This window comes from Apodemus sylvaticus, chromosome 19 (assembly GCF_947179515.1).
Source record: "Apodemus sylvaticus chromosome 19, mApoSyl1.1, whole genome shotgun sequence".
Classification (NCBI taxonomy): Eukaryota; Metazoa; Chordata; class Mammalia; order Rodentia; family Muridae; genus Apodemus; species Apodemus sylvaticus.
In genome coordinates, this window is record NC_067490.1 from 2732557 (window position 1) to 2741629 (window position 9073).

The 9073-nt window shown below is 43.4% G+C and overlaps 1 protein-coding gene across 1 annotated transcript in view; it reads right to left on the reverse strand.

Annotated features, from left to right (window-relative positions):
- Nucleotides 1–8651: 8651 nt before the first annotated feature.
- LOC127670111 (butyrophilin subfamily 3 member A1-like) overlaps nt 8652–9073 on the reverse strand; it is a 62447-nt gene continuing 62025 nt past the window's right edge. Inside the window, exon 10 of the mRNA XM_052164429.1 lies at nt 8652–9073. This exon is cut by the window's right edge and continues 787 nt beyond it. The gene's annotated coding sequence lies outside the window, so the exon portion shown is untranslated.

The window sequence follows — 9073 nt, forward strand, 5'->3', positions numbered from 1 at the left end:
GGAGATGACCTGCTGGGACTCACTCAGCACAATCTCCTCTCTGCTTCTGCTGCACACCCCAGCTGTCTTCAGTGCCCACCTACCTGCTTCTCTTTGCCCCCAGCTTTGAAAGGCTGTGACTTCATCAGGAACAGCTCAGGAACAAGGGGATCCAGGAGACCGCAAATCCTCCTCTCACACCTCAGCCCCATTCCAAGGGACTCTCACAGCTCTAAGCTGGGCTCGCCCCAATGCCAGCATCCCTTTTCCTCGCCTCAAGAATAATTTTCTAGAGCAGCAGACAGCAGTGCAGCAAGTTGTCACAGCCTCTCCAGCGATGACAACAGAAACTACAATGAGGATGACCTCGGTGGCAGTGGCAATGTCAGTGGATGGGCTGGTGTCACTGCCTATTAACGTAGTGCCCTTTGAGACAGCAGAGCAATTAGAGTTTCAGTCACCAAAACTGAAAGTTACAATAATAAGGCCAGGGTGTGTGTTCATTCTGAATGTGATGTTTAACCAGGAAGAGGTGAAGGTTCACCTCACCACCCCAACAACACCCCAATCCCATCACTTCACACCCTGTCCAATGGGGAGACTTCTCAGATCTACACTTTATGGAATGTTAAAAGATGACACAAAGAAGACAACAAAATTGTATTGACTCTGTTTTAAGAATCAGGAGCAGCTCACATCTGCACACAACAGAGTTATGTCAACACCTGTCACAGCTCAAACGCAGATGGTATCATGAGCCAAGGTCTAGCTCCATTAATTACCAAGATGAGGGGAAGGTATGTCTTCCTGAAATATGTAGTTTCTACCACATTCCCTGCCTCATCCTCAGTCCAAGCCAAACCCAGCACCTAAGATCACAGACTGAGCAGGACCTACAAGGGGCCTTGGACTCCAGGTGCCAGGATACCACAAACCTTATCTCCTCCTCAGTTCCCAACCTATGCCAGCCAAAGGGATGACTGGTGAAGGCGATGAGCAGGAGCAGATCGGAGAGCTTTAGAGACACTGAGGAAAACCAGAGGGGATGTGCGGTGTCTTCTCATAGAGCACCCAAGTCGCAGCCTTTGTATTGTCAATAGGTGTTAATAAAGATTCCAGAGATGACTGCTCTTATAGACAGATGACTTAACTCTGTACACTAACCATAACCATAACCATAACCCAAACCCTAACGACCCTAACATTACCCATCACCATAACCATAACGTGAACATTACCAACCTTATCCCTGACCCTAACCCTAATCCAAACCCTAACAACCCTAACATTAACATCACCAGAAACCCAAAAGTATACATAACCCTCACCCTTAATTCTAACTCTAATGCTAACAATGCTAATCATAACCATAGCCATAACTATAATTTCTCAGAAGGTAGAGGAAGGACAATCTGGAACTCAAGCCATCCTTAGCTACATAGTGAGTTCAAGGTCAGCCTGAGCTATTTGAACCCTGTCTCAAACACTGGAGCCTGAGTGACATGGCACATGTCTGTAATACCAGCAATGGTGGAGCACGTGGGTCTTTCTCTGTTTTAGTCCAGCCTGGTCTACACATCCAACTCTGTAGTGGGCTCCTCACTCAAAAAGAAAAGGAGAAAAGCAAGAAGGAGAGGAAGGAAGGTAGGAAGGAAGGAAAGAAGGAACGAAAGAAAGGAAATATGAGCAGCAAAACAAGAGGTGACATCGTGATTAAGTAGATAAAAAGCATTAGCCGCCAAGCTTGACAACCTTAGTGTGATTGTGGACCCACATGAGGGTGAGAACAGACCTGACCACCATCCTGGGACCTCCATGTGGGAGCCATGACAGGACACACTGGTTCCCACTTGACTGTACTCACACAGAGGCCCACACTATACACCCAATAACAGATGAAGACTCCTCTCCAAAGATGCACTTTTGTGCAGTGTGGATGGATGTTTTACATGCATGTCCTTGTGTGCATCTCATGTGTGCCTGGGTTCACAGAGTCAGTAGCATTAGGGCGGGTGAAATGGAGCACAGATGTTTGTACAGTAATGAGGGAGCTGGGAACTGAACCTAGGTCCTCTGCAAGAGCAGCAAGCACTCTTATCCACTGAGCCCCAGAAAGAATTTTTTGCATTGGGACCATTGAAAGACTTGTCTCAAGTGCTATTTTCCTTTTGACTTTTGATCACTATCATTTGTAACATTAAAAAAAGCCAATGAATATGGTACTGGGCTAGGTCTGGTAAACTAGTATTGGTGGGTACTCAGGGACAATAGGATGTGATTCTTGGTTGTCAATTTGACAACATATGGAATTAAGTCACACACAAAAATGGAGGGCACACCTGGAGGAGTTTTGCTTAATTTGAAGTAGAACAATCTGTAGAGTGGAGATTTTGCTACTGAGCTTTAAGCTTTGCGTGTACTTCACAACAAGCATTGCCAAGGTTCTCTCAGATCCACGTATGACACACACACACACACACACACACACTAGCTTATTCTCAGCCCACCATATTGACACAATTGCTGGGCACTTCTCAGTCTTCCTTGGCTCTCTTACTCTTCTTTTCCCTCCCAGCTCAGCCCCTAAATCTGCCCTCTACGGCAGTTGCTCAGTTACCTTCTCCTTGTTCAGCCCCTAAATCTACCCTCAGCTTAATTATGTCTCTAGTATCTCACCTGCTACCCCAGGCCCAATTGGGGAAGCAGCCAATGGCCATTCTTCTTGAGATCTCACATGGTTGATGGCTCCTCCTCCACCACCCACCACCATGCCCACAAGAATGGATAATCTTTTCTCCTCCCCTGGCTCTGCTAGCCTCCCTGCAAGAAAACTGGAAGCCCCACCTATTCAGCAGAGCTCATTGGCCACTAGTGTCATCTTTATTGATAGATCAAGAACCAATTGTGGAACAGGAGCTCACATACAGATACCAGATCAAAGCATCAGAACCACACCCTACATCTCACTTTTCTGTCCAATTGAAAAACACCTCTTCCCTCAGATATAAATTGAACAAAACCATAATAATCATGTAAATTACAGAATACATGTAAATTACAAATACTAGATGTGATAACACCTAGTCCATCGTGTTTGCCAATTAGAGTACTCTACCATCATTTCTTACTTAAAGACTTACAATTCTATCCCTGAATTATGTTTAGACCTGAAACACCACCTGGAAATCCTGTCTTCCACTCTATAACCTCTCTCTCAATGCTAAACAACATGACTTTGATTATGAGATTACAACTAGTACTCAAACTCGTCAGAAATCCAAGAATGAATTAAACATTACCTGAGTATATAGGACATACCAAACATAGCTTCCCAAAATTGAAAACAATTATACAGTCAGCTGACGACCTGAAGAGTCCATAATTTTTATAGGGGCATCCATCTTCAGTCTTCTGTCCCAGAACCACATGGCAGACCTTTCGTGAAGGAGCAAACATGAAGGACCAGCGTTCCCTGTCTTGGCAGAGCTAAGTAGTCGACTATCCCACTTCTGTTTGTCCTTCTGGAGAGGATATCGTCTGTAGGTGATATAAGCAATTTCTGTCCAGTGGCTACCTTGCCACAATATGCAACATTGCTGGAGGTAAAGACGTCCTGTTCTTCTTTGAAAGGGAATGGGGGAAGTTGACAGAAACATATGGTAAAAAGATTCCTAATAATGAAATAACATTAAATGTCACATTCTGTGAATTTTTGGTGGTTTTGAAGACTATCTAATAAAGTACCACTAAACTGTAAAACCTTAACTGCTCTTAGCCATTTCTATTAGGGTAAACTGAAAACAATTGAGAACAATTAGATCAGAGTCTAACATAACCATGAGTTTATTATCTGTCACTTGTGTTAGTTAATCATCTTAAACAGTTTCTAAAGCAGCTATGAGAAGGACAGGCTCTGAGTCTCATATGGTTAAAACATAAACTGTAGCAATATACGAATTATGCACCAATGTAAGAAATTATAACTTGAATTTGTATAAACTATAAAGATGTCGATCAATTAAGATTGTGGCTACAAAATGTTTTCTTTAAGAATAAAATTAGGAACCCCTCCCATCTATTTCCTTTCTGTTCAAAATTATGACCATTTTCACGTTATCTACAATTTATAAAATAACCACAACCAGACACCCAAACACAAGGGATCAAGATGATGACTCTCCAAAACTTCCTCCTGCTGAAAACTGTGATGAGAAATTCTCTAAAGTGGTAAGGAGGGGTAGGCATGACACTTCCAGAGGACCATGCTATACCACTCCTGGGCATATACCCAGAGGATTCCCTGGCATGCAATAAGGACACATGCTCCACTATATTCATAGCAGCCCTATTTGTAGTAGCCAGAAGCTGGAAAGAACCCATGTGTCCCTCAACGGACGAATGGATATAAGAAATGTGGTATATTTACAAAATGGAGTACTATTCAGCATTAGAAACAATGAATTCATGAAACTCTTAGAAAAATGGATGGATCTGGAGAATATCATACTAAGTGAGGTAACCCAGTCTCAAAGGATCAATCATGGTATGCACTCACTGATAAGTGGATATTAGTCTAGAAACTTTGAATACCCAAGACATAATCTACATATTAAATGATGTCCAAGAAGAACGGAGGAGTGGCCCCTGGTTCTAGAAAGACTAAGTGCAGCAGTATAGGGGAATTCCAGAACAGGGAAGTGGGAAGGAGTAGATGGAGAAACAGGGGGAGGGAAGAGGGCTTATGGGACTTTCGGGGAGTAGGGAGCCAGAAAAGGGGAAATCATTTGAAATGTAAATAAAGAATATATCGAATAAAAAAATGTGAAAAAAAGAAAAAAAAAGAAAAACTGGTTAGATGTAAGAAAGCTAGTTTAGCACCTATTATCCAGTCTTTGCCTATTTGGAAGCTCCAGAGCTTGACTGAAGTTTTGACTGGATCCCTCTGAAAGGTTGAATGAGGCAAGATGACCTGGAATCAGTAGGAATCCTAAAGCTGCTTTTGAAGCAAGGACAGCACAGGACAGCACAGGAAGCAGAGGGCTGGAACAGCAGGTCAGTTCACATCCCAGCAGATGAATCCTGTCAGAGCTGTGCATTCTGAAACATATGAATCTCCCAATGAAAATTTTAGTACCATTAAGATATTCATCTGAGGGCTGGAGAGATGGCTCAGTGGTTAAGAGCCATCTGACTGACTGTCTTCCAGAGGTCCCGAGTTCAAATCCCAGCAACCAAATGGTGGCTCACAACCATCTGATACCCTCTTCTGGTGCTTCTGAAGATAGCTATAGTGTACTTGTATATAATAAAGTATTTTATATATATATACATATATATAATTTTGCCAGGCGGTGGTGGTGCATGCTTTTAATCCCAGCACTTGGGAGGCAGAGGCAGGCAGATTTCTGAGTTCGAGGCCAGCCTGGTCTGCAGAGTGAGTTCCAGGACAGCCAGGGCTACTCAGAAAAACCCTGTCTCAAAAAAACCAAAAAAAAAAAAAAGATATTCATATGAATTGTGTAGCATGCAGAGATCACTTAAGGGTGAAATTTTGTCCCTTGTTTGAGGGGTGAAAGACAGATGTCTTTTGTATTTGAGTTAATTTTCTCAACAACCAACTGTAATAAGTTTCATTCGTGTCATATGAAGGATGACAAGATGAACCTTTACCTGTCCTGTTTGATTTACTTGATCTTTTATAGGTTTCAGGGGGTCTCCCCCTATCATATCTGATCTATATTACTCTGGAAGGGCTCCAGAGACTAATCTCCTTTCCTGTCAACACAAATGAACAGCCTTTCCTCCAAAATAGCCTGTCCTTGTTCCAGTAACTGGAATTCATTGAATAGTTAGCGTGATCTCTCTCCAAGAAAATTATAATATAACCACAAAACTGATAACCACACTCATTCTGATGAATAAAATGTTTTTATATACATAGGGTTTCTCTAGGGAGAAACCTGACTGTACTGGAACCCACTCTACAGACTGGGTTAGCCTCAAACTTAAAGATCTACCTGCCTGTGGGGAGATATGGCAGAAGCCATCACTGGTCAGCCAAGATCTGTCTCTATGTTTTTAATTTGAATTCCTTTATTTATTTATTTATTTATTTGTTTATTTTACGTCCTGACCACAGTTTACTCTCCCACCTATACCCCTAGTCCCTCACACTCCACCTACCATCCCTCCCCCACATAACTTTTCTCCCTACCTTTCTCTTCAGAAGACTGGAGTCCTCCCATGGGTATCAACAGGCCTTAGCATATCAAGTTCCAGTAAGACGCCTTTCCTATTGAGGCTACAACAGGCAGAACTGTAGGAAGTAGGGTCCCAAAAACAAGCAACAGACTCAGAGACAGCACATGCTCCTGCTGTTAGGAGTCCCACATTAAGACCAAGCTACACAACTGTTACATATGTGCAGAGGGTAAATCATGTATCTGTTCTGTGGTTGGCAGTTCGGTCTCTGTGAGCCCCTATGGGCCCATGTTACTTGATTCTGAAGGTCTTCTTATGGTTTCCTTGACCCTTCTGGCTCCTACAATCCTTCCTCTCAATCATCTACATGATTCTCACAAGCTCAGCCTTATTGAGCTGTGTGTCTCTGCATCTGTTTCCATCAGTTGCTGGGTGAAACCTCTCTGATGAAGGTTTTGCTAGGTCCTGTCTGCAAGTACAACAGAGTAGCATTCATAGTGACATCAACACTATATGGGGTCAGTTCATCTAATGACTTGGGTCTCAAGCTGTTCCAGTCATTGGTTGGTTTGTGGCTCCAATTCTGTTTCATCTTTGCATCCTGTAGGCAGGAAAATCAGAATCAGAGACAGCACATGCTCCTGCTGTTAGAAGTCCCACATTAAGACCAAGCTACACAACTGTTACATATGTGCAGAGGGTCAATCATGTGCCTGTTCTGTGGTTGGTGGTTCAGTCTCTGTGGCCCCTATGTGCCCATGTTAGTTGATTCTGTAGGTCTTCTTATGGTCTCCTTGACCATGTGGGTCTAAGGTGTTGTGGCTGGGTTGGTGTCCTGATCCCTTCATTGGAAGTCTTACCTGGTTATAGGGCGTGGCTGTTTCAGGTGTGATAACCCCACTGCTAGGAGTCTGAGCTTGGGTCACTGTAAAAGTTCCTGAGACTTTCCATTGCCCTGGACTTCCAGCCCATCCCAGAGATGTCCCTGTCCCCAACCCAGGACATCTCTCTGAGTACTGTCCTCCTCCGACCTCTCCCAACTGATGCTTCATATTCTGTTTCCATTAGTTCCTACCTGATTCCCCACCCTACCCCTGTACAATCCTTACCCTCGTCCTTACCCCACCCCCACACACCCATAATGTCTATTCCATTTCTGCTTCTCAGTGAGTCTTGGTTGTGTCCTTGTCCCTGCGTGATAATTAACCAATTCTATTCCACACTCCTCCTCTTCTCCCCCTGCAAAACCCCCAAAGTTCTCCCTTTCTCCAGCCCTCATTCCTCCACACCTATCCACACCTCCACCTCACCCTCTATTCTTCCTTCACTGCGCAGTGCCTGCCCCCACAGTTACCCATAATGCAGCAGGATGGCAGAGAAACCTTGGTCAACCTGAGATGTGAATGAGGAGACATTGGGGTCCCCATGCTGTGATATTGGGGTCCCCATGCTGTGATATTGGGGTCAGAGGTTGTCCTTACCTTGCTCTGTACAACCATGAAGCCAACTTCCCCACAACACCATTTTTTACTTTAAAAATGGTCACTAGAATTACAAAATAAAATCATCCTTCTGTAACACAGTTCAATTTCTCCATACCACTACAAATACAACTTCGTGCCCATTTATACTTTGTCACAACCACTCAGTTCTGTCTTGTTTGGACCCAAGCCAGCCATACAGACTACACAAATAAGAGAACACCACTATGTTGCTATAAAACTTTATTGATAGATACTGAAAATTGAAACTCTCATGAGTTTTACACACCACAAAGTACTACTTGATATTTTACATGAAATGAAAACACTTAATATAAAGTTACACAAATATAAATATTCACAGGAAACAAAAAAATAGTTTAATCCAATTTGAGTTATAGTTGATTTTTCAGTTCTCACTGGGAGAAGCAATTATTGATAAATTCAGAATACATTCAAAGAGAAATGATTGAAGTGGATGAGGCTGTCTGTTTGGTTGTTCCTGTTTTGTCTTACACTCTGAGGGTTGCTCCCAGGACTCCACGCTGACAGAGCTGAAGAGCACTGTGTGGAGCAGCAGGAAGCTGAGCGCTTGTGCCTCAAGCACAGGCAGGAAGCAGAGAGGGCAGCTGGGGGTGATGCCCTGTTCTGAAGCTTCAAAGCCCGCCCCAGGGACACACTTCCTCAGGTCATGTGACCCAAATCTACCAACACTGTACAACCAACTGGAGACCAACAATCCAAACACGTCTATGTATGGGGGATGTTTGCATTCAAGCCAACACAAGCCAGCCCTGGTTACATGGGATCTTCTCTTTAAAGACAGACAGACAGACAGACAGACAGACAGACAGGTAATTGATAGATAACTGATAGAAAATAGGTAAATAAAAGACCACTAAACAATAAAAAGTTAAAATACATGAAGCCAACATTATTAAAATAAGAATTAATTTTTGTACTTACATATGTAATTCTGTAAGAGAAAGAGACTCCAATATAGGAATCAAAGGATTTGTATAAGAAACAAAGACAAACAGATGTAACAATAAAGCTGGTTCATAGAGACAGATGGACAGACATGTCATTGTCCACTTCGAGGAACAATCTAGGATCCAGAAATCCCATCACCAGGAACAAAGGTAGAAGTCAGGAAGTCGTGGGTCAGACATCTGCTCCCCCATATTCACTACAGCATTGGTCACAGGGCCGAGACACAGATCAGACCCGAGGAGCCCAAGGCCAGATGTACAAATTAAAACAATGTCCACTCGGCCCTCGGTCTGCTGCATGACAACTGTCCAAAACCCAATAAAATGCCACTTAACACCAGCAGGAAAATGCCTTCCCCGAGCTCATCCCGGCCTGAGTGACATCCGCTGAAACAACAGTCAGGGCTTATCCTCCACCAC